This window comes from Telmatherina bonti (assembly GCF_933228915.1).
Source record: "Telmatherina bonti genome assembly, chromosome: 20".
Taxonomy (NCBI): domain Eukaryota; kingdom Metazoa; phylum Chordata; class Actinopteri; order Atheriniformes; family Telmatherinidae; genus Telmatherina; species Telmatherina bonti.
Genome location: NC_136618.1, coordinates 29,355,016 through 29,382,153, shown reverse-complemented (window position 1 = coordinate 29,382,153; position 27,138 = coordinate 29,355,016). Strand labels below are relative to the sequence as shown.

Here is a 27,138-nt window from a genome sequence, read left to right as displayed (position 1 = left end):
ATTATTTGGTAAGTGGAATACACTCAACGTGGTCTGTGTCTGTAAATGCCACAGGTGATGTAAACATTTTTATACTTTCTCACCACTTCGATCAGCTGTTTGTCAAAACTGTCCATTCAACATGCATCAGCTAAAATACGGAAGCGACCATGAGAAGAAAGTTCTGCTGAAGAAACCGCAGGATGTTCCCAACCATGTCTGCCAGAACAAAATGCTGGAATTTTGTTCTTTTAGCCTCGTGAACAAGAGAAAAGTTCTGGCTTTAGATGGAGGTGGGCTGAAGAACTCACATCTAATGGAGCTTGGTATGAAGCCGAACAGAACGGAGTCAACTGTGATGGTTCTGGCATCGAATGAGGCAGCCACTGGGGAAAGACCACATACAGACCCAGTTTGTCGCTAGTGTTATAGAACATGGAGACCACCAGGAGAAGCTGGAGATTGCTGCTGGGAGAGGGGTCTCTAGGTGTCCCTCCTGAACCTATCGTCTCTGACAAGCAGCAGAAAACGGGGTCCTGGATCTCTCCTGATGTCTAAACAAACAATGTTAGGTTAGCTAATCTCTAAATCCTCCCCAGTGTGTCTCTCTGCACTGGTCCTGTGATAGACTGGAGACCTGTCCAGGTGTAACTGCCTCTAACCTGATACCTACTGGGACAGGATAGCAGGTCGTTAAGACTTTTAAAGTAGACGTCTGAGGGTCTTTAGCAACATGCAGGTTAAGCCTGTTCCATCCTCCACGAGAAGCAAGAAGCAAGTTCTTGTTCTCGAGGCTGCAAGAACAAGAAAAAACGTCTTGTTCGGCAGGTCCATACATACTACACGAGAAGCACGTCTGCAGCGGGGAGGGATCACTGCGGGGGGGCGATGTCTGCTTTTATGCGCGATGTACCCGGTTGTTCCCTCCGCCAAGGAGGTTGTTTTCCCCGGCGTCTTTTTACTTAAGATAACTTAAAAGGTTACGGAGGGATTTTATAAATATTTCAAGAGTTGTTGGAAATGTAAAAATGAAGAACTGATTAAGTTCTGGAGGTGATCAGGATCACCGTTTGGATCCAGGAATGTTTTAAAAGGATTCTTTAACATTGTGCTTGGCGGAGGTTTCCGCTCTCCGAGTTTCTAGTTTCATATTTAACGATCAGCTTCGTCCGCGGCAGGGCGGGTCGTGCACGCGGCTGGGTCCGAGTGTTTTAACGCCACATGTAAAAATGTTCGTACTTTCTCACCACCTCGATTAGCTGTTTTATCAAAACAATCCGTTTTGCCGGCAACAGCAAACACACGGAAGCAGCAACTCCGCTTCATGCTTTCTCTGTGTTAACGACGCCCACCTCACATGTCCGACCAATCACACGATACTTCCTGCAGCCCCGCAAGAAAAATGTTCTACCAGCCCGGTGTGTCGAGAACTGTCCTCAAACACGTCCGCGAGAACAAAATGACGTCATTTTCTTCTCGGAGCCTCGAGAACAAGACAAAAGTTCTCGCTTCTCGTGGAGGATGTAACAGGCTTTAGTCCAGCATGTCTGACATACCAGCCTGCTTCCCAGTCTGCAGCTTTGTATGGATCCCTGCCATATATTCCCTGTCCTCTCCACCCCAACCAGTCGAGGCAGATGGCTGCCCTCCCTGAGCCGGGTTCTGCTGGAGGTTTTCTTCCTGTTAAAGGGGAGTTTTTTCCTTCCCACTGTCGCCTTATGCAGCTCAGGATGGGGGATTGGATCGAAGTCATGACTCGATGCAATCAGTTGGTTTCTATTATAGGATATGTATAAATTGGCTCGAAATGATGTGGATGTAAAGTGCTCTGTGACAACATTGTTGTGAAGTGGCGCTGTACAAATAAAGTTGAATTGAATTGAATTGAATATATTACTGTTTAAGATCCTATTTTAATGATTTTTTTATGATGAAGTTGTTTATTTATTACTTGAAGATCTTTTTCTAAAACTTATAAAGAATTAAAATGCTAATTAAAACATTTATATTGATGTTTCTGAGGTTCTGGTTTAAACTCCCTGTAAAGAGGAAGACAGACGATCTTATATTTGCAAACAGGGACTGTATAAGAAATGTTTTAAGCTTCAAGTTTTTTTTTTGTGTGAATCATCATCTAATAGTTTCATAATTCAGCAGTAAACCGCAGCATCCACCTCCCACCTGATGGTTAGCCATGATACAGTGTGCATGGTTGGTTTGGTCCGTGCGCTCAGAGGACACGGAGGGCAGGTCAGGATCAAGATGGTCGACATTATCCTGTCTGTTCGGCTGGACGTGGGCAGGGAGAGAAGGTCAGAGTGTCAACTCCAATGTTGTTTTCATCCAGTGGGCTTGTTCACACGCCATCGTCTCCTGACATCTTCTGTGTACAGCTCAGGTGTCACTTTGTCTGTTTCTGTTCGCACTTCGTGCTGTAGGCCATTTCACTGGCAGAAAAGATGCAAGTAGAAGAGGAAGTCTGCAGAAACCACAGTGGCTGCGTGTCGACGTTCTTCCATCCCAGCAGAGCAGGTTTTCTTGCTACTGTATGATAATTAATGTCCGCTGACAGCATCTCTCCCCGTTCTTCAGCCCACACCTCTGCCCTGATCAATGAAGTTCATCTCATTCTTCTTCATTTCAGAGTGCGTTACTTTTATAACTCAGTGTTGTCAGCAAGTGGCTGACTTTTAATTTCATCCAGCTTTCTCATCTTCTTCTGCACTTTGTGCCCATAGACTGAAAATAAAGAGATGGACAGAGCCTCCGTGACGTCACTCGTAGGTTTCTGAAGAGCTGAATTGAAGCTCGGTGGGCGGTTCCTACCGTCGCCATCTTGGCAGCGTCATGCACGTCATCTAGCCCGGAAAATACAAATATGGGCAAAGAGGTGGAGCTGAGAGGGGGGCTGTGAGCGTCATGGTGGATGATTGACATCAAGCAAACTCCCGAGCTTTCTGTAGCTAAAAGCTAACCAAGCTAACCCCGAGATAACAGGAGCTAACCAGCTAAAGGTAGTAAGCGGGCTAAAGCTAAGTCACGTTGTTAACCGGCTAAAAACCGCGGTTGTTCTACGTTCTTTTGACTTGAAGCAGGACATCTGTACCTGTCAATCAAAAGGACACGCCCCTAAATATGCTGAACTTTGAGATTAAATTACTTTTAAATGGGTGAGTTGGAAAAAAATTCACTCCCCCGCAGTTGTCATGAAGGTAAACCTGACCTATTAAACCTAAAATGGATTTTTGAACCAGGCTCTAAACATGTTTATTTCTGCTGTGAAGTTGGTCCTTTTAACATGGGAGTCTATGGGGATAAGCTCTGTATTGTCGACCCTAGTGGATGGAGGAGGAACTGCAGTTTTATGCACTTCCGGATAAGCTTCACTTTTAACCACCGGAGGTTGCCGCTTGTTTGTGCCCAAATGATTAAAAATAAACTACATGTTCTGCCTAAAGCAAAGAAAACATTTTAAACAAACACTGTTATGAGTAACGAATTTTTGGGATGACTGGCATCAAACTAAAGGTAGAAGAATAGAGAACAGAGCGTAAGGAGAGGCAGATAGATAATAAAATATGTGTACCATTCACAGCTCCAGCCGTTCAACCCTCACCTATAAGTTTCCATTACGGGTTGGCTAAGCGCCCTCTTGCAGAAAGTCTCTGGATTTTATCCAAGAAATAGTCTGTGCTACCGAGCGACCCCCTTTAGCCCCTCTATGTATGCAGCATGCCTTGCCCAGTTGGTCACTGCTTGACTCCACCTGGAAACAAGTAAAGAGTTTCCTGTGATGGTTGCAGAGTGGGTGGAAGTTTTAGTTATTCATAATCAGTCAAACCAAAAGGTTTTACTGTACACTCCCTAAAACAATCCCAAACACATCAATCAGTCCTTACTTAAAGCTGTAATCAGTCATGTTAAAGTCTTTCATATGAATTTTCCAGCGTTTTCTCCAAATTTAGAATAATATTCAACATTAAGTACACCGACCTGATGTAAGTGTACCAGAGAAAAGCAACGCCTGAAGGACAAACTGAGGGAGCAAATGTCCCCATCTGCATCGTTCTATGACCGCAAGCATCACAGAAACATGCCGCCAAGTCATTGCTGCACTTTTGAACTTTAACAGGGAAAAAAAAGAAAAAGAAGTCGGCTGAAAGCCTGTTAATGCAGACAGCCATGAGGAGCGAAAGGAAGAGATGGCAACAGAAATAACAGATAACCACATTAATCAGCATACGCTACATTACTGTGCAGTAAAACACATTTCTGTAGAGGACTGAAAGGAAGTGTCCTGTGAGAGCGCTGTCAGCCGGCGATCGCTGATGGACTCATCCAAACGCTGGAACTTTCATCTGTACTCAGCTGAGATTTTATCAATCCACAGGAGTGGTCACAATCTGATTTACTCATTTCATTTCACTAATCTGTCTGTGATTTACTCTTAGTAAAGGATCAGGCTACTGATCAGATCTCATGTGTGTAAAATCATCCGCTGAAGCCATGTTGTAGGACGACGGTAAGTTTGAAGAACTGAAGACAGTCCTCCTGTTGGCTCGTTGTTATCCAGCCTTGGACGTTCTCTCCCTGCAGGACGGTCAATCGTTGCCAGCAAAACTTATACAACAACTTTGAAAAACAATCTGCATTAACAACGGTTGCTAACAAACATTTTTAGCAACATAAAAATGGATTTGCATCAAAGTCCATTTGCGATTTTTTTTATCTGTAACAATAAAGGAACTAGGGCTGGGCGGTATGAACTTTTAGTAATTTCGCAATATTTTTATGGCATGTCACGATATACGATATATATCTCGATAGTTACCTTAGCCTTGAATGCTTCGGTGCAGACAATCACATCAGTAAGATGATTTTGTGTCTACATGAAAACATAATTGTTCATACTGCATTAAGATATGCTGATTCATGCCAAAAGGATGAAATTGTAACGAAGCAAATTGATCCAAACCGTATTTATTGAACAGTTAAAGCAGTGGCAGAAACATGTCATTTTAAATTTGTGGTACTACTACCTTTTGTGGCGACACTTTTGCGACATATTTTGCATTCGACAGTTGTTTGGTCAACATCCTCTCTCTGGTATCCAAACCACCGCCAGATGATGGATCCTGTACTATTTTTCTTTGGAACAAATTCTTCCTCCTCCATTTTTTGTAACTCGCGTTGCTACTGCTGCCGGAGTTCCCTGCTAGAAAAAGCTGCTACACGCTGCCTCTCATGACGTAGCACGTAGCTCACGTTATGTACGTAACTAGGTGCGCTTGCTTTAACTCTCTGTGCAAAGCGGTGCAGAGAGTCGAGGAGGAGGGAGAAAACCCCGCCCACAGCTAAAAACAACTGCGTGACAACAGGATACTCGAATATGACGAATATAGGCATTTTCTATATCCCATAAGGAACTAGCCACGATATCTCAAGTATATTCGATATATCGCCCAGCCCTAAAAGGAACCAGAAACTGGTTCCTGTCTCTCATTAATAAAACACTTTGTACTGCCTGTTTCAGCACATCTTGGCCCACAACAGATCCAGCGGGTTTGGGCCGTGTCCTGACTCCATTTGTCACAGTAAGGACCATTAAGATTTGCTTCTTTTCGCTGGTTGTGTGTCAGCTTTACAACTCAACACCGCTCCTTGGATTTCCGGCACTAACTCTGAAAATGGAGCAAATTACTTGCAACAATCACTGGAGACGGACGAAGCTGGCCGTCCATCTTCTGCATGGAGCTTAAAGAGGCTTTCAGACAGCAGGTGTGAGAAAGATGGACCAGGACCAGTTTTGGCTTTACACTTCTCCCAGTTTGCTACCACTGTGGATGATGTCATTCTCTGGTGCTTTCACACCAAATCAAACCTTTTGAACAGCCAGAAACGGGGGTTCATCAAGGATTACGATGCGTACAGACAAGAAAAGTCACTCACCCGCAGGTCTGTTTGGTGGACCTGAAGCAAAACGAAACCTGCGCTGTAAAGTAGACCAGAGTTCGCTTCTTTCATGTGGATCAGGGCTCGGTTGCACATTCACACCTCACCAAACAAACTGGACTTTTCAAGCAAACAAACTAAGACTTGATGAAGAAGGGTTGCGCTGCATGCAGCCTTCATCTTCTTGGTGTCATTTGTCAACTTTACTGGTGTCAAACAAGCAGCTCGAGGGTTGCATTGGGACGAGGAATAATCGCTTCCCAATCCCAACGCAACCCTCTGATGTCCTTCAGGAACTCCCAAGTCCCTGTAACCTTCATCCGTCCCGCGAACCATTTGGTCCAGAAGTGCTGAGAGAGACGGCGAAGCATCTTTCATAACACAGCAGACGAGACTAATGTTTCTCTTATTTCTCTTTTTTTTTTTTGCCATAATTTAAGCAGGCAAAGTGGATTTTCTGGATGCTGTGTTCTGCGGGGTAAATTTACTTTGCCAAGAGAAGCATCGTAGATAAGATGTTTCTCTTATTTCATGTTTCCTGTCTGGAAACACAAAGAAAAATGTCTTCTTAGCAATGTGTTTATAGGAAATGGCCTTTTTTTGTGGTGGTGGGGTATTAATAATACGTGAATACTACTGATAATTAAGAAATACATACAAGCTGCTGCATTTAATGCAAAGTGAAATGAAAGGAGGCAATGGTTGAGCATCTGGCTGTTTCTACAGGAGCTTCAGCTGCAGGTAGCGTCTTTCACGCCGTCTCATTCCCGTTTCCTGTCAATCTGCTGTGTTACAAAGGTCACCTGAAGAAAAAAGGCTTTGAACACGTACTCGAATATTTTGTCTGAAAATATCACATTTTAATATTTTATATCAAGTCAAATCAGTCTGAACATTCGCATCAGTGACGAAATTCCATCCAGCAATTTTGCAAGTTTTGGTTTTTCAAACTGAGGTAATTTTTTTTTTTTTTTAAATATTTGCATCCAACAAATATTTAATCGACCAATCAGAGAAGTCTGGTTGATCAGCGATGGCGAGCGATGCGTCACTTTGTTGCTGCTATTTCATTTAAACTTTGTATCATCATGGCCGAGTTTCTTCATTATTTCTGCTCTGCTTCTGCAAGCAGCTGCTGCTAGAGCAGATCGTCCAGCTGTCCCACAGACGTCCAGCTGTCCCGCAGACGTCCAGCTGTCCCGCAGACGTCCAGCTGTCCCACAGACGTCCTGCTGTCCCACAGACGTCCAGCTGTCCCGCAGACGTCCAGCTGTCCCCCAGACGTCCTGCTGTCCCGCAGACGTCCTGCTGTCCCGCAGACGTCTAGCTGTCCCACAGACGTCCTGCTGTCCCACAGACGTCCAGCTGTCCCACAGACGTCCTGCTGTCCCGCAGACGTCCTGCTTTCCCACAGACGTCCTGCTGTCCCACAGACGTCCAGCTGTCCCACAGACGTCCAGCTGTCCCACAGACGTCCTGCTGTCCCGCAGACATTCTGCTGTCCCGCAGACGTCCAGCTGTCCCGCAGACGTCCAGCTGTCCCACAGACGTCCAGCTGTCCCGCAGACGTCCTGCTGTCCCGCAGACGTCCAGCTGTCCCACAGACGTCCAGCTGTCCCACAGACGTCCAGCTGTCCCGCAGACGTCCTGCTGTCCCGCAGACGTCCTGCTTTCCCACAGACGTCCAGCTGTCCCACAGACGTCCAGCTGTCCCACAGACGTCCTGCTGTCCCGCAGACATCCTGCTGTCCCACAGACGTCCAGCTGTCCCACAGACGTCCTGCTGTCCCACAGACGTCCAGCTGTCCCACAGACGTCCTGCTGTCCCACAGACGTCCAGCTGTCCCACAGACGTCCTGCTGTCCCACAGACGTCCAGCTGTCCCACAGACGTCCTGCTGTCCCACAGACGTCCAGCTGTCCCACAGACGTCCAGCTGTCCCACAGACGTCCTGCTTTCCCACAGACGTCCTGCTGTCCCACAGACGTCCAGCTGTCCCACAGACGTCCTGCTGTCCCGCAGACATCCTGCTGTCCCGCAGACGTCCAGCTGTCCCGCAGACGTCCAGCTGTCCCGCAGACGTCCAGCTGTCCCGCAGACGTCCTGCTGTCCCGCAGACGTCCAGCTGTCCCGCAGACGTCCTGCTGTCCCGCAGACGTCCAGCTGTCCCACAGACGTCCTGCTGTCCCACAGACGTCCAGCTGTCCCACAGACGTCCTGCTGTCCCACAGACGTCCAGCTGTCCCGCAGACGTCCTGCTGTCCCACAGACGTCCTGCCGTCCCGCAGACGTCCAGCTGTCCCACAGACTCCCTGAAGTCCTGAAGTCCATCATGAAGTCCTGAAGTCCATCATAAAGTCCTGAAGTCCGTCCTGAAGTCCATCATAAAGTCCTGACGTCCGTCCTGAAGTCCTGAAGTCCATCATGAAGTCCTGACGTCCGTCCTGAAGTCCTGAAGTCCGTCCTGAAGTCCTGAAGTCCATCATAAAGTCCTGAAGTCCGTCCTGAAGTCCTGAAGTCCATCATAAAGTCCTGACGTCCATCCTGAAGTCCTGAAGTCCATCATAAAGTCCTGAAGTCCATCATAAAGTCCTGAAGTCCGTCCTGAAGTCCACCATAAAGTCCTGAAGTCCTAAAGTCCATCATAAAGTCCTGAAGTCCGTCCTGAAGTCCATCATAAAGTCCTGAAGTCCGTCCTGAAGTCCATCATAAAGTCCTGAAGTCCTAAAGTCCATCATAAAGTCCTGAAGTCCGTCCTGAAGTCCTGAAGTCCATCATGAAGTCCTGAAGTCCGTCCTGAAGTCCATCATAAAGTCCTGAAGTCCGTCCTGAAGTCCTGAAGTCCGTCCTGAAGTCCTGAAGTCCATCATGAAGTCCTGAAGACCGTCCAGAAGCGGACAACTTCCAGCTGCTGCTTCTGGATTAAAAGATGAAACTCTCCTGGTTTCTCCTCTTCTCCAGACCAGGATCAACCCAGCGCCTCTTTTCCTTTGCAGCATCATCACACTGTCGTCGTGGTTCGATGTGAAATCCGCCATGTGAGTTTTTTTTACAGTTTTCATCATTTATTCACAATTTTGCATCAAACTAGGCGTGCCTAAACACAAATGTGGATAATTCAGCTCTAAATTATTCACAATTTATTTGCATCAATCCCAGTGTTTAAAAATATAAATTACATTTATTTTATACCCTGAGAATAAAACATTATTTGGATTAAATTTGGGTTTTATTCACATTTCTTTTTGTTTCGTTGGTCTGATCCACATAGTCTTGCAGTTCCAGAGAAATCCAGAAAGGTCTCCTCATATCGTATTCAACAAGGATCAAAGTCAAGGTTTGCATAATTTTCCTTTTGTTTTTCTGAAAAAAACACGTTAAAGTGCGTCAAACCTGCCTGTTATCAACACACACTCACACACACTCTCTCCGTTATCTCCCAGCGGACCAGCGTTTAGGTGGTGAAAGCCTCCTTTGTGTCACTGGACAGATGTCACATTCACAGCCTCCTGGAGAGCTCATAACTCAAAGAAAACACCCAGAAGGAACACACACTCACAAACAGTTGGAGGCAGTCCAACTCACACACACACACACACACACACACACACACACACTCAGACAAAATCAAGCTCCATTGTGAAAAATGTCATCGATACTGCAGTTGAGTTATTGATCATTGCAGCTTTTAACATAATGTTTTAACCATTTATATCAGCGCTGCAGGAAGCGGAGAGCATGGCGGGACACGAGCGTCGACACGCAGCACTTTAAAACATGTACGCAAACCGAAGAATGCACAGGCAGACATGTTGGAAATGCACTTGTACAAGCAGAGACGAATCCTAACCTAATTTAATGGAGCGCGCGCACACACACACACACACACACACACACACACACACAGTTCAGTGCATTGACATGAGCTACCACAAGCTAAGCTAATAGAATGATGAATATCAGCGATGTGACGCAGTGTATTCCAGGAAAATCAACCCCCTCGGCAGCTATTTCCTCAGATGCGGGTCAAGCCATATTTCTTGCTAACTGCTCTGATGACAGGGAGTCTTTCTGAGAAGAAGCTGGGTCAATGATGATTAAAATCCTACCTCCACCTTCTCCATTTAGTCTGGTTTTCTGGTCGTATTATGGGAAAATCAAAGCCATCTCCTGGTTTTAATAAGAGAAAATGCCTCTTTTTTTTTTTTTCATTTTCTTTCCTTTGTGAAGAAGAAACATGGAAATGTTTGCAAGTCAGACTTTTTACTCTGCTGTAGTTTGACTTTACATTACAGATTTCTTCTCGCTATTTGAGGAACCAATAAATAAAATTGTGATGATTTATAATTATACATATTTCTATGTTTATGCATATATTAAGTAGATATAAATGGTTTTACTCTGATAAAAGCAACGGCTCTTCTGATGCCACTGAACGACAGAGTAAGTGTTCAACAGGTTCCACAAATGTGTAAATATAAACATAAATGTATGAATAATGTGTAAATATGTCCTTGTAGGAGGACGCTTGGACTCGAGAGGTTAAATGCACCAAAAATGAGCAAAAGTTTTGCAACAAATGATTAATATAAAATGAAAATGCATCGCTGTAACAGTCTGACTTAGAAGGACTAGGATGTCTTGTAAACACAGAACATCTCTGCCACAAAGCTCCTGCAGCGGCTCCAACTCAGCATGATCAGGACTGAAGAAACAGAACCACAGATATGATATTTATATTCCTCTCATTCATATTTCTTTTCAAAATGTTTCAACTTGACTTAAAAACAACTTTAAAAACACGAGTGCTCTTCTTATGCTGCGTGCAGTAGATCTGTAAGGATCTTGGAGTTTGGGGGCAAATTTACAGCAATGAAAAAAATTTACAGCTTTAATCTTCAACATGTTGGACGTAACAGAAGAAGGATGCGGTGTCACAATCCATGATAGAAGAGGACCCAAAAGCAGGACTGAACAGCCAGCTTCAAGCATTAAAAACATTTCTAAAAACTCTAAACTGACAACGATTAGGTGTAAACACAATACAACTTTTTATTTATACTATTATTTTTTTTATTTTTTACTATTTATAAGGCACTTTAATGTTGACCAAAGGAAAATAGGAAAAAAAAAACTGAATAAATAACATACGCAAGGACAATTGGGACAAACTTACAGTCATCTAAAAGCTATCAAAAATAAAAGCAATTAAATTAAAACAATCAAAATAAAATCCGATCTAAAAAGTCAACTTATTGTGCAGAAAAAAACAGATAAAACAAGTCTTCAGTAAAGATTTGAAAGCAGATACAAAGGAGGCTTGTCTAATGTGTAAAGGAAGCTTATTTCACAGTTTAGGAGCTTCCACCACTAAGACCCGGTCCCCTCTGAGCTTCCTTTAGCCCTCGGTACAGACAGAAGCAGCTGGTCAGCTGACCTGAGACGGAGACGGTGTGTAGGGATGGAGGAGCTCAGAGAGGCACAGCGGGGCAGCACCATTCAGATGTTTAAAAACAAATAAAAGCAGCTAAACACACAAGGCCAGCCATCTCTAAAAGAAAGAAAGAAAAACCACAAAGCCTGTCCTAAAAGAAGAAAGACCAGCGCAGGTCTGAGGAAACCAGGTTCCACACAAAGCTAACGGTAGCAAACTTCTGTCATCATAAACATTCAGCACTGCTGTTTCCTGTAAACCTGGACTCATGTTTCACTTCTTCTTAAAATAAATGTCATCTAAATTTTAGTCTGATCATTGTGTCTCAGTGTTCCCAGTCCAAGCCTCTTACTGCTTTAGTAAAGATGACATCATCAGTTGTTGGTAAATGAACGTATGCTCGTCGTCTTATTGGACAGCCGCAGTCACAGGAAATTTGGATGCAGACAAAATGATGACTGCGTGCCACCCAGTCTGATCTGTTGACTGGGAAATGAATGACAAACTGGACTATTTGTGTGCAAACATGAATATTAAAGCACCTTTATTAGCACTAAAGAGTTTAAACAACTGTTATCCCGGCTTCTACCAGCATATCTGTTCTTGTTCTACGCAGTCTGTGTGCCGTCGGTGGAGTTTCCTGCCATCTCATTTCACCACCAGGCCGTATATCAACCCTGTTCTTTTCTCTACTTGTCACTACATCAATGAGCCGCAGCAGTTTGGGCTGACCTCTGTGCAGGCTTTATATTTTTGCTTCAGTTCTCCCAGTCTAACCAGCACCTCAGGCCAGTTAACTCAGGCCAGTCACAACACTGAAGGGTTAAACCTTTTGGATGTTTTCAGTAAATCAGAATCAACCTGACTAACATCTGTAAAGGCTTTCAGTCCCAGAACTTATAACCACGTGGAACACAGTGAGGTTTATGATGCATCGATTCATTTGAATTTGCTGTTTATGAAGATTTATTTTTATGAAAATCTGGAATTTTTTTTTTTTGCCAAAACACAACAACATGGAGGCTAGCAACGAACAACAAATGCTCCCTCTGCGTTTCCATTACTTTTTTTTGCTAAATAAAAACAATATTTGTACGTTTCGACAAACAACAATTGTGATTTGCGGATGTTTCCATTGAACAACATTTAACACATTAGCATCACGTTTTGTAAAATCTTGTTTCTCTTGTGAGATTTTAAAAACATTGCGGTTAATGCAAAGTGCCAACGTAGCATTATTTTAGGGTTTTCTACTTGCTGTGGCGAATTTGCTTTGGATTTTCGAAGCTTTTCTCCCTCATTTTATTTTCTAAAACTCTGAAACTCGCTGTTGTTTATTCCACACCATGCCATGTTTACCGGGAATTATCTGGCCACGACCCCCGCGTCACGTCTGGGGACACGTAAACGCAAAAGAAGTGTATTTTCTATATCGAAATGTCTGAAAAACCACCTCTTGAGATCGTAAAAACTTTAACAAGATTTGACTTTTTTTTAAATGTAGGTGTTTCCATTAGCAGGTTTTTATGGCGATATTTAGTTTTTCCAAAGTTTCTAGTTGTCATGGAAACGCAGGGTTTTCAGAGTGGAAGGGGGCATTGTCACATCCACAGGGGTCTGAAGCCAGATGCAGCTGACAGGCTCATCTTTCTTGCCAAAAATGTGTAAATTAAACAAAAAAAACTGCAAGAATCTAATAAAACATGTATGTTAGAAATATAGTTTTAATTAACATTCAGGGATTTTTTTTAAATAGTATTTTGTATCAAAAAGGTTCCTTTTCTCAAAACACGTGTCAAGTATAAAGAAACATTCATTTTTATGACCTCATTGCCAATGTGGGAAATTGTTTTGGTTATTTAATGTCAAAATACTCTAAAAGGAATCACTATTTTTTCCCAGGAGAGGAGGCATCTTTATTTATTTATCAGTGTTATTATTATTGTTATTATTATTATTATTATTATTTTAGAATAAAGTAACAGAATAAAGTAACACAAGTGAAGTGAGGCCTATTCTTAAATGTATGATCAGAAGTTAGAAACTCCCTCACAGTGGAAACACACAAAGTACAACATGTTGTTACTTATAATGTTTACAGTGGCAGCGCCTGCATCTCCTTTTACAATCTTGTTTAACAGCTTGTTTAGTTGCACTTTAAATTTAGGTAAACTCCCGGGCTGACTGCAATAAAAGCATTTTTGAAAAAGAATCATTTTTGACGTTCGTAATTTATTACTATTTTTTCTTTACAGTAAGTGGAAAAATTAAAATCGGAAATTGGATTTGGTTTAAAAAAATCAGCACAGCATTTGGATCATCTGTACCAGATACAGTTTATTCATTAGCTGATAAATAGATCCTGTGATTGGTACAGTTCAAAAATCCCTCCATAACATCCCCGTGATACGGAGGGATTGGCATGATGTGCTTCAGTCTGGCACTTAAAAAGTTTCTGATTTCATAACAGACCCTCCATCTGTCCTCGTTGTAGTTTAGTAGTTTAGTTTCTCCAGGTGGAGAATATTTGCCTTTTCTTCCAGCTACAAATCATATGTTGGCACCGAGTCTGCTTTACTCGCAAGATAAATTCCTTTCCAGCATCCAAAGCAGAACAGCCCACTCTGAGCTCGGCATGGCCCGACTTTTCCAGGATTGTTCTTTTAAAACCCAGTTTAGGTCGAAGCTTTCTGACACTTTTTTGTGTTTTTTTTTTTATGTGCATATACGATCATCTCTATTTGGGTGTTGATGTTTTCTATAAATAAGTGTTCTAGCCTTAGAAAGCAGGTGAGAAACCCGTATTCAGTCAGCAGTTCTGCTGGTTTGGGCAAAAGTTTTGTCTGAAAACATCAGCATGGCTTTCAGCTTCTTGTGGGACATTTCCATGCACTCCATCTGGGTTTTGCTGCAGAACTATCTGCAAGCTACAAGTACGTCCAGCAGGAGCTAAAGAGCCTCATATAATGGACAGATAGATAAATAATGCTGGATAAAATTTCAGTCTAACTGGAAGATCTTTGCTCCACCAAACCTTTTCCTGTAAACCTGGTAGTGTTGTCAAAGGGGAGTCACCAATCACAGGATAAGTATGTTAATCAGTCATAAATGCACATAAACTGTGTAAAAATCTCAACTTCTACATCTGCAAACCTGCTGGTTCCAGTCAGCAAGTTAAACGTTGAAGGTCATGACAGTACGGTTAGAAAAATGGCAGAAAAGTGGCTGGTTTGGAGGGATATCAGGAGAAAAAAAAAAAGCTTAAGGTTGCAAAACCAGATCTGAACAAACCACCAGACTTCCAGAGGGATGTCCTTTTGGACAGACCAGAGCAAAGTGGAGATGTTTGGTCAGAACGCACAGCAGCATGTTTGGAGAAAACCAAACACGGCGTATCAGCAAAAAAGCACCCAATGCCAACTGTCAAGCATGGTGGTGGAGGTCTGAGGATCTTCCACTGTTCTGCAGCTAAAGGACCTGGACACCTTGCAGCCGCTGAGTGGACCGTCCTCTGGATACCAAAGTAAGTCAAACATGAGTCCATCTGTCTGACAGCCGAAGTTTCATTCTGCAGGACAACGATGCCAAACACGGCAGCAGAATGACCGAAGAAGCAACAAATGGTCTAGTTAAAGTCCAGACCTCAACCTTACTGAGATGCTGCAAAAACAAATGCTGCAAACCTCCATGAACTGAAGCAAAGTCAGAAAGAACGGAGCAATTTTAATCCACAATGATGTGAGATCTTTATCATTACAGAGAAGTTTTTCCCTTATAAAGGCGCTTTAACCAGCGTCTGACTGGTGTTTTGGATTAGTTTTTTAATACATCATTACAGTGTAATATTTCACATTTATTCTAAGACCTAAAAACAACCAGATGATTCAGCTTTTCGTGATTTGCTGATGGATAAAACATTAAAAATTCTCTTTGTGTTTCAGGATAAAAAGCATTTTCAGGGAAATCCTGAAAACACAGGTTGGAATATTTTAGAGATGTCTTCAAAAACCTTAAATTTAGTCTTTTTTTTACCTGTTAGCTGAAATAACTGAATATATTTGTTGATGTCTGAAAGCAACGATAGGCAGACAGTTATTAGGTGGAAAGCTGCCGTGGGAAGCTAACAGCGGCATCATCTCAGCAGCAGGACCGACAGGATCAGGCTCCTGCCCTCCAGCTGCATCACTTCCTCTCCACACATAACAACTTCCTCACAGCGACCTTGCGGGTCACACGCTACATACCAATGAGCCACCATGACGAGAACATGTAGCGTCAGCCGCTAATTAGCATCAGCGACGAGGCAGCTTGTCGCTCTGCATCCTTAGCTCGGCATGTTGGGAGCATGTCAGCTGAATACTTGTTACCCAGCCGAGGTGACGGCACACAGCACACACATATTTTGTAGGTCACTTCTTTTGTCTTCTCTTGGCATAAAAGCTGTGTAATGACTAACAGTTAGTGACGCTGTTGAAGTATTAACGTCTAATTAAACAGCTTTCAGCTGGAACTGGTCACGACTGGCTTTTCTCAACGCGGATCGCTGAGATATGTCCAGCTGTGTGTTTCTCACAGCAGTTTCTTCTTGTTTGAGCTCAGATAATTTGTCTTTTAGCATGAAGAACTGAAGAAAACTACCAGGCAGATAAATCTTCTTTAAACTAACTTAGTTTATCACAACAGGAAGCACCTCCAACAGCAGCGTTCGTGTGACGGCGGCCAGTATGTCCTCATTCCAAGCCATCAAACACCGCCAATGAAAGGCCTGGAGAGTTTTCTAAAGTTCCCACAAGGTGCTGCCTGGTGTCACATCATGAAGTTAGGTTACACTTTACAATACTGTGCACAACATTTGCTTTGTTACCAGGGAACGCCTTGGGGGGAATCAGGGACTAATGGGTAATTAACCAGTTCTTACTGGTGACCACCAAAACCAGGTTTAAAAGGGAACAACTGGTCTTTGTACCACTAGTAAGTACTGGTTAAGTATCCATTAGTCTGATTTGTTCCTATTTGGTTTCCATGATCACAGGTAGTTCTCTAATAAGCCTGTTCTTTCTGGTTACCAGTCAGTACTGGTTAATTACCCATTAGTTCCTGATTCCCCCCAAGGTGTTCCCTGATAACAAAGCCAATGATGTTTTCAGTTTTGTAAAGCGTTACCTGCAGCGATCGCTGCAGCCATATTAAACTGACTTTCCTCTGTAGGAGCCAGAGGATGCTGACCAAACAGACCAGACTGGGATTTGCTGAATATCAGTTCCTCTACGGTTTAGCTGCATTTTTGTGATTAAAATGTCTTTAGTGAGAAGTCGGGTCAAGAGTCGGGGTGTGTTTTTAAGGTTTTTTCTTGCCTAAAGCAGCTGAAATGCCTTTAAAATATTATTCAACATATTCTAACCTTATTTATTGAACAGTCAAGCAGTTGTTTTGTTAGCTGGCATCTTTTGTTTGTTTTCCACGACAACATTGCACATAGCACGAGATATCTTAATTCCACTTTTTATGTTGAACGCTCAGAAAGTGGTTTTACGTTTGAGGAGTCCTTATCAGACAGACTGTTTGCAGAAAAGTAGCTCAAAGAGAGAAAGTGGGGGGTCGATCCATGATCCAAACCTGGTCCAGTTGCTTCAAACCAGTTTGTTTAAACACCTTTATGAAAGTAACACATTGGTCTTGCACAAGTTAATATCAGACAAAAAGAAGTAAAGTTGATGACATTCTTCCGTGGTGGTAATGTAGGGCAGCGCTGTGATCTGTCAAACATGCATTAAAGTTGTGGAGATTGGACAAAATTGCGAGGACATGTAGATTTCTGCCGATTGGCTGATCACAACAATGCAAATACCTGGAATCTGAAACCTAGCAACCGGTACCTTTGAGATGACGCTCAGAGAAAGTCGTTTGACTTCTTCATGCTGGTAAACAAGCAAATCCCTCGAGTAAACTAATTGGCAACAACATTATCACCAGCCACCTAATACCTGAGTAAATCCTCACACAAACCCCACACAACAAACTACGCTGCTCTGTGGAATCTGACACTTTGCTGTCGGTGAACACATATCTAACAGTTTAGCCTGATCAGAACTGTACAGGCCTCAGCTTCCGGCATGCATCAGGGAGCCTTGTTGGCCCATTACCCTGATGCTGGCTCATTGATCCTCCCTTTTTGGACCACTTCTGGTGGATCCTGACCATTACAGATCAAGAACGTACCACAAGAGCTGCAACTGCGACCCACACAACTAAACATCACAGTTGGGTTATGTGAAAGTGGGAAAAAGAGATGACAGGAGCGCTGCAGGTATCCCTCAAACCACTGGTGCTCATGGAAGGGAGCGCTTGAGCATACGGAAAATATTAAAATCCCAAAAAATGGCAGAATAATGCAAGTCAAGGCACTCAAAGTGGTTTGGAATGAAAGGCCTTTAATAAAAATGGGCAAGAACCATTAAAAAAATACAGCAAAGTGTATTGTTTTATGCTTCTTCAGGGTGTATAATGATACACACACAACAGCCAGAGTATAATTATCACAGGCGTGCACAATAGACATCATCTACCACTATATTCTTGGCCTCTAGGGGCACCATACAATCAAAATCCTCCGCATGCAAGAATTCCCCAAGCCTCTAGGGCGACGCAGCAATGCATACGTCACAATAAACAAACCGGACACTTGGCTCTGCCGACCCGAGAGATATACCTGCTGTGCAAACTGCAAGGTGACCAGAGCGCTTCACGGAAGATAAAACATCTTTAAAATGTAACCAAACAAAAGCAATTAAACTAAAAACATAAACAGAACTCAATGGTGTAAAAGAGATAAAGGTGTCTGTACATTACCGGGTAAGAAAAGTAATGGTGGATAAACAGGTTTTGAGCTGGGAAAGCTTGTTCACCACACTAGATCTGTGTGCATTTAGTAGGAGCTGGTGGGATGACCCGCTAGCCCCGCCGTGCTCCCAAATAGTCAAAAGCTCAGATAGGGTGGTGCTAGTCCATTGTTTAAAATGTATCTGAAATTCGACGGGAAGCCAATGAAGAAAGAGACGATCAGGTGTGATGTTCTCGTCTGGTTGGGTTCGTTAGCAGCCGGGCAGCCGGCAGTCAAACAAAGCGATACAGTAGTTCCCGATAAATACAACCCGCTAAAAACTAAGATGTTGTCTGTACGTCATCTGGTTTGTCTGGCATGCTGGGACATTCGTCTGGCATGCTGGGACATCCGTCTGGCATGCTGGGACATTCGTCTGGCATGCTGGGACATTCGTCTGGCATGCTGGGACATTCGTCTGGCATGCTGGGACATTCGTCTGGCATGCTGGGACATTCGTCTGGCATGCTGGGACATTCGTCTGGCATGCTGGGACATCCGTCTGGCATGCTGGGACATTCGTCTGGCATGCTGGGACATTCGTCTGGCATGCTGGGACATTCGTCTGGCATGCTGGGACATTCGTCTGGCATGCTGGGACATTCGTCTGGCATGCTGGGACATTCGTCTGGCATGCTGGGACATTCGTCTACTGCCAGGTTCACACTCGGTTCAGGCAGAACAACATTTACATGGATTTGGGGGGAAAAAAGAACAAATGGGGTTAAACTGGCCAGTATAATACTGATGTAAAGGCTACTGGGTTGAGTTTAAATGAACCAGGGCAGCCTGCTTTAATCCACTGACCCAGCAGTTATATGAAAACGGCACAGTGCAGGACACCGCAAACTATTAGTCATGTAATCATGACCCGATGCTGGGAACTCTGTGACTTTTCCACTGTGAACTTTGGGAAAAAGGCCTTTTGGCAGCAGGGCAACATGTACAATGAAGACATTGCAACTTTAATGTATTTGTTTCAGCTTGAAAAAGTTTCCAGAAAATGCTCTCAGACTCCGGCTGAAAAGCATTTAATCCATTATGCAATCAGAGCTGCCTGTAGAGCTCAAACTTGAAGCAAATGGAGAAAAGGACAACTTAACTCTTTGGGACGATGCATTTAACTTCACATGGTAAATCAAATCGTCCTCAGCATCACTTTCCTGTTAAACTCCACCCGTTCAGGCTGTTGAGCGCAGCAGATGAAATCACCTGCTGCAGCTGTTTGCTGCCATAGACGAGCGTTCAACGTGTTTGTAAAGATGGATAAACTGATTTAGAGTATAGACCTAACGGTATACGTTTGCTCCAACTCTAACCAAGACAGGATGAGTCTCAAAAACCTGCAACAGACCCTCAGCAACTTCTACAGCTGCGTTGTTGAGTCCATCGTGACCAGCTGCATCACCGTGTGGTACGGCAGCTCTGCTGTCACCAATCCAACCACCTACAGAGAGTGGCGAGGACCAGGACTCCTCTTCCCTCTCTGCAGAGCATCTACTTGCGCAAAGTCTACAGGAGAGATGCCTCCATCATCAAAGTCCCCCACCCAGCATGGACTGTTCACTCTCCCGTTGACAATAAACGCTTTGAATCTTGAATCTCATACTAATCCAACAGCTATGAGATCAGCACCTTTCACCTGATCCTGTAATCTCTTGGTCTCTGCGGCCCGACAACACAGGTGAGATAGATTCACTGGAAGTCATCATTAGGGATGTATGTCGCAGGTTTCATCGCAAGGCTCTTTATATCACCAGTTTGATATGATGTTGGACCATCGGCATTACAGGTCATAATCAAATTTAGATGTACTAACCTAATTCTGCTGTGGTGGTCTTATGTTTCCGCCAGTGTTGGGTAGTAACAAGTTACCAATGAATACTCTGATGCTTTTAGGCTTGTTTTCTTAAGCGGAGTAACTAACTTAAAGCTTCCTTTGTGAAGCCGTCATCTCAGCCGTCCACAACGAAGCCAAAACTTCTGGATGCTGAACGAGAAACATGAACACATCTTGTCAAGAACTAGAGTCCAAGCGGACTGCATGAAGGCATAGTGGGTAGCAGTGTCACAGCTAAATTAAGGCTGCAACGATTTGTTGACAAAGTCGACAACGTCAACAATGAAAATTCATCAATGCCATCAATCATCAATCATTGTCGCGTTATAAAGGCCCGTAACGGCTTTCCCAGTAAAACGCTGCACCAGGCAACTTAACACCATTTATCAACCATGGCTTTTCAGACAGTATAAGAAGTCTAAACACCGAGCAAATGACGCAAAGCACCACAGGAAGTGCTGGGGGCAGTATTGTCATTTTGTGCAACGTCTTTGTTTAAACAACCAAGAAGAATCTGACGGCAGCGCAACCTATATCCAAAGTTTGGGGATATTTCACGTAAAACAAAGTGTCAAACAGGTGAAATGCGTCGTCGGCCATGCAGAGTTGGCGTACCACAGCAGCACAACAGTCATGCATGAGCATCTGGAGTGAAAGCACACCGGAGTCATGGTTTCCAGTATCCCGGGTGGCAAAGTTAGCATTAACGACTAGCGATGTGCCGTTGTTAGCTCTGCCAAAGAGGTTGTGTTTTTACCGGCGTTTATCTGTTTGTGTTCAAGATAACTCAAAACCTTGTGGATAGATTTTCATGAAATTTTCAGGAGTTGATGGAAACGTGAAAAGGAAGAAGTAATTTCATTTTGGTGGTGATCCGGATCACTCTTTGGATTCAGGAGGTTTTGTTTTTTTAAAGAATTCTGGCCCTTGTTTACCTACAAAACAGGCTTTTTCAAGATGTAAACGATCATTTCAATGCAATTCTACGAAAATTAGGATGTTAATAAAAAAAAATTTGTTTTGTTTTCCTTTTGAGGCAAATTCTGTACAGCTCCCATTATTATTTTAAACAAAGATACAAGTGGTTGTGATTATTAAACTGATAATCTGCAGCTCTGACTGCCGTTTGACTCCAAACACCAGTTTCTCCTTTTAAGGAACATCTTACGGGGATGATGATGTCAGACCTTGTGTTCCAAACGTTCAGCATGATGACCTTCCCCATGGTGTGTGTTGCAGGTGTTTCTGGGAGTCGCAGTGTGTTGGTGTGTATTTGTGTGTCAGACGGTAGGCTCACTGACTTTTCCCCTTCGGGCTCAGCGAATCAGCATCTTGTATGAGCAGAGCAGCTTCAGCACAGGAAGCAAACAAGACTGATCTTCATCGCCGTCACGGCGGCGCGCTCTTTCATCCTCCAGCAGTTTCCTAGCCAATACGTCAATGCTGTTGACTCACTTTGTGTCTCCCAACCGAATATAAACATCCTCCCTGAGCGCCGAGTGCTGCTGCTCACATGAAATATCACAACTCCCTCGGAAAGAGCGTCAGAAGTTAAAAATTCTCATCCTAAAGCCCGGTTTAAGTTAGCTAAAAACAATAAACAGCACATTTCTTGTACAGTTTTGGGGGGGACAATAAATTTTCACCCACATTTCCAGCAAATTGGTTCAAAACCTTAAACAGTCAGAGAACATAAATTTTTGGATTCCTGCTGAGGAACAACAGTTTGTTCTGCTCTGCATTGCTTTTAAAGGAGCGTTTGGTTCGTACAGCCTGCAGGTTTTGTGCATTTTGCTTAAGAGGTGAATCAGGAAAAGACAGAAGTTCAATGTTGTAGAATCTGTTTAAATGCAAAGTTTTACAGCACGAGTTGCCTTATGCATGAAATGTGCTATATAAATAAATGCCTTACCTAAACTGATCCATGTCGTCTTTAACGTGAAACATCGTGTAAAACAGAGGACAGATACGGTAAATGGTGCAAAACAATTCATTCCAGATTAGGGCTGGGCAATTAATCAGATTTTAATCTCAATTACGATCTGAGTTTTCAACAATCATGAAAACAAAAGGGTGCGATTATTTTTCTCTCTGCAGTTTCCTCTCCTGCTGTCTTCAGCTGCTAATCGAGCGTCTCTGGCGTTGCAGCTCTGTGCTGTAAACTCCTCCCACAGCCACTTTGCTTTCATTCAGACACTGTTGCCAACTTGGAGACTTTCTCGCTAAATCTGTCGACTTTTTTGTTAAAAGCAACAAATCTAGCAGCTTTTACTGGAGTTATTAGAGACTTTTCTGGTGTTTTGGCGACTGACTTGAAGACACATATTGTTCTGCAGTTACTGTAAGGAAGGAGCAGCGGGAGCCTCTCCCGTCCTAAAGCACTCCCAGGCGGCCAGTCTCAGTCGGCTCCGGCTGCAGGTCAATGTAGAATAACTGCAGTAGGTTGTGGAAGTTCACCTAAACATAGTTTATACCATTGTCAGTGACCACTGGCTGCATTGTTTTCCTATACATAGTTCGGCGAGTTAAATACTGTAATATCCCTCGTTACGGGGCGTTACCATAGCAACGCGTTAACCAGCTGGTTCAGATCAGCCGTTTTTTTAACAGGAGAATGAGAGAAACGCGCTGCAGCCTGACAGCGGTTGTTTGGCATAAAACGTACATCCAGGCCAACGTAAAATAGTTCCTATATAAGCGGTAAAAGCGGATTAAACAACTCGGAACCGTGCATTAGACGGTTATAATGCACGGTTATAATGCACGTCTAATGCACAGTTATAATGCATATCTAGAACACCACTACACGCAGCGTTGTTTATAAATACTGGATAATCGTGGTAAATAATCGAGATCTCAATTTCAGTCAAAATAATCGAGATTATAATTTTTGTCATAATCGAGCAGCCCTATTCCAGATCAGTAGCCATGTTTACATGAAGACTTTTACCCCATTTGGTTTTAATCCATCCATCCAGTATCCGAACCACTTCGTCCGATGAAGGGTCGCAGGAAAGCTGGAGCTCCCAGAGTAAGCTTCCAGTGTTAGCTTCCTGCGTTAGCTTCCAGCATTAGCTTCCTGTGTTAGCTTCATGCGCTAGCTTCCTGTGTTAGCTTCCTGCGTTAGCTCCCAGCGTTAGGTTCCAGTGTTAGCTTCCTGTGTTAGCTTCCCGCCAGCCATCTCTTTGCTTATTCAGACGGTTTAGCATGGCTTCAATTAGCTTCAGGCTAACTGTTTTCTAAGGTTTAGCTGCTCTGTGTTGGATTGTAATTTTTCCACACAAACACACAGCGTAGTCATACAGTACAGATGTCATTCAGTGTCTGTCAGCGTGCCGCCTGGACAGTCAGCCTAGATACTTGTCCTTTCTGACATCTTAAAGTACTTTGCTTTATGAGCTACCACCAGCAAGAGTCAAACAATGAGGCCAACTCGTGTTAGTGCTTCTTAAAGAAGCACGCGGCGGAGACCAAAAGCAGGAGAGAAAACAGCGTCCCAACGCTTGCAGCTGAACAGCCGAAGGAGTCAGCAAAATGGCTTTCTGGTTCATCAAATGGGGCAAAAATTCACACAAAAACCACCTTTCTGGAGGTTTTACCAAGATGTTTAATAGCATATTAGAGAGTAAAAGACCTTTTTTTGTTTAAGCAGTTACAAGCCATTATTTATTTAAGGGTTATCCCATGAAATTCGGGCAACACCAGCAAAAAGGAAGCCTTGGAGGCGGGCTGGCACATCCTGCGTTTCAGTTGTTTGAGCGGTCGTGTTGAAATAAATCCTGATCCCACAAATCACAGCTCAGCAGCATCTTAAAACAGACCCTCAAACTCTGCAACACTCTTCAGAAAGACTAAGTATGTCTAGATGTGCAAATATAATAACTTTATAAAATTCAGTATATAATTCTAAAACAGAGTTCATGTTAAAATGAGTAAACTAAATTTTATATATATATATATATATATATATATATATATATATATATATATATATATATATATATATATATATATATATATATATATATATATATATATATATATACACACATATATATATATATACATATATATATATACACACACACACACATATATATATATATATATATATATATATATATATATATATATATATATATATATATATATATATACATATATAAAAACTAGATCTGTAGATTTTTGTCTATATACACACACACACATATATATATATATATATATATATATATATATATATATATATATATATATATATATATATACATATATATATATATATATATATATATATATATATATATATATATATATATATATATATATAAATCTGTCTATAAATTCAGTCGGAAATAGAAGAAAAGCTCTAAAGGCATCGACTGAAACAAAATACTGTTAAACATCCTGTAAATAATTGTGTGATGGAAATTGTTGCTGACAGAAAATTGCTATATTTTGTAACATATTACAAAGAGGAGCTGCTGATAGGTCAGGGCTCTAAATGACAGAGCTGCAATTATCACAGGAATTAAATAACCTGTTGGTAAAAAAAAACAAATAATTGTTAAAACATTTTTTCCTTCCTGCATTTTCACTGAAAGGCCAGAAAAATCCCACTACTGTGATAAAATAGTGAAAGATTAGCTCTAAAATAGGAAGACACGCTCCTGCTGAAAACAGGAGCAATTTGAGACGTAATTACGTAGGAATGGACAGAAGAATAAAACTATTTCTGAAAGGAACCATCCCATTAAACTAATCAAGGACTGAAACAAACAATGTGAATCACATGAAAGTGGTGTTGTGTTTCAGACTGGCTCCAAGGTGCTAATGGACCTGAGGTCCACGTTTTCAGACTTCATAGAGAAGCAATAAGGAGAAGGAACGGACCCATTTAGACCTCAGATTCATGTCTAAACATCTATATTCTCTCATGAAGAAGACTCCGTATGAATGTGGCTTCGCTTTAGCAACATAAAACAATTAAAGAAAAACTCCACTTAGTCATTTTCCCTGCAACAGATGAACTTCATCTTCTGGAAACAAGAGATGACCTTCACGTTAAAGAGAAGAAAAAACAACTATTTGTTTGCTGAAGAGGTGCGTGAGGCCTTAGTTCAGTGGAAAAGGCATCCAGACAACAGAGGAAGACCGGAGGAACGCAAATCCTTGAGTTCGGAGAAGAACTTCTAAATTTGGATCCATCAGATCACAGAATAGTTTTTCACTTCGGCTCTGATCATTTTAAATGAGACAAACAGCAACATGTGCATCTCATGTTGGCATCTGCATTCATTCTCCTGACAAAGCTTTAACATTTGGGGATTTCAGGATGAACTGTGTTGATTGCCAACAGCTGTGTTTCCATTACAGTTCTTAAAATAAAAAGCAATATTTATAAAATTTTGACAAATTAAAGTAGCGATTTGAACGGTGTTTAGTGCATAAACAAGGAAATTATACACGCTCTGACGTGTGATTTTACACACTAACTGATAGGTGTTACTGTATGAGCTGCAGCACAAAGGTTGTTTGCTTATTTACTTATTTTAATGCACATTATAAAAATGCACATTCAGAGTTTTTTATGCTGATGAGACACTGAGCAGCTGGTCTGACTGATCAGGTCTTAATACTTCTTCCGAGGGCTGTTTCTTCTTCATGGTGGATGTTTTCCTGCTGCTGTTCAGTGGCTGATCCTCTCCGCTCATCACCTGACTTGTTTTTACAGAAACAGAATCTGAATAAAACTGCAGAGAAACGCAGAGAATAAAACAGGCCTGGATGGCTGGACCTAAACACAGTGAGACCTAAAGAAACTGAGGTTTGTTTAAGCTTTAGTTGGATGTTAAGTGTCTCCTGTCGCGTCCCTCATCGCCTTTACCAACCACTACGATCCTCATGCTTATACTGGTCTGTACGGCTGTGACAACATGCTTTTGTCCCGATTTGATTCAATTCCGATTTTTTTGGGTGCTGATTCGATTTAATTTGCAATTCTCACAATTCTTTGATTTTGCAAATTTTTGTAGATTATGAACAAAGAAAAAAATGTATGAAACTTTTTTTTTTTTTTTTGCTCGTCAATTTCCTTGATTTCAATTAGGAAAAACAACACAGTAGCCGGAACATCATTCTGCTGCTATAATGCCCAAGAAGACAAGTTAAAAGACCAAGAAAAACAGTAAAAATTCCAAAAATTTTGTAATGGATTATTTTTATATATTTGGAAAAAAAAATCGGTTTTAAAATTGTGAAGCAAAAAAAAATCCAGATCTTTTTATTTTTCGATTCGACCCCCCCCCCCCCCAGCTGATTTGAGCTGTTTGAAGATGGAAACAACATATCTTAATTCCCTCCCCATCAGTTTCATAAACTTTTCTGATATCAGAGAGGATACAGTGGGTTTGGGGTCTAGCAGATCTGAAATTTGATGGGTAAAAACTATTTTAAAGAACAAACCATCTACTTTCTGGTGGATAAATACTAACTGACATTCATTCATTTTCTGAACCGCTTTATCCAATTCAGGGTCGCGGGAAGCTGGAGCCTATCCCAGCCGGCTTTGGGCGACAGGCAGGGTACACCCTGGACAGCTTGCCAGTCCATCGCAGGCCCACACAGAGAGATGAACAACCACTCACACTCACTCCTAGGGTAAATTCAGAATAACCAATTAACCTAACATACATGTGTTTGGATGGTGGGAGGAAGCCGGAGAACCTGGAGAGAACCCACGCACACACGGGGAGAACATGCAAACTCCACAGCCAACTGACACGATTGCTAATTATTCCAGTATGTTTAAGTGACACGAGCTGCGTTTTCATTCCAGTTCTTTACTAAATGAAAGTGATATCTATAAAGTTTTGACAAACAATATTTGCAATTTGCAGGTGTTTACACTGAACATAAGCTGTCCTGGTAACATCTCACGAGAGAAGGTAGCGTCACTTCAGGGTTTTCTACTAGCTCTGGTGCAACGAAGCTTTTCAAAGTCTTTCTCACTCATTTCCTTTTCTAATTCATTCTAAAACTCTGAATTTGGTT

General features: G+C 42.4%; 1 protein-coding gene across 1 annotated transcript in view; it reads right to left on the bottom strand.

Moving 5' to 3' along the window:
* The window catches only part of LOC306770982 (sodium channel protein type 3 subunit alpha-like), a gene marked incomplete at both ends in the record, with an annotated part of 254,781 nt that overhangs the window by 181,227 nt on the left and 46,416 nt on the right, over positions 1 to 27,138 (bottom strand). The window lies entirely within an intron of this gene.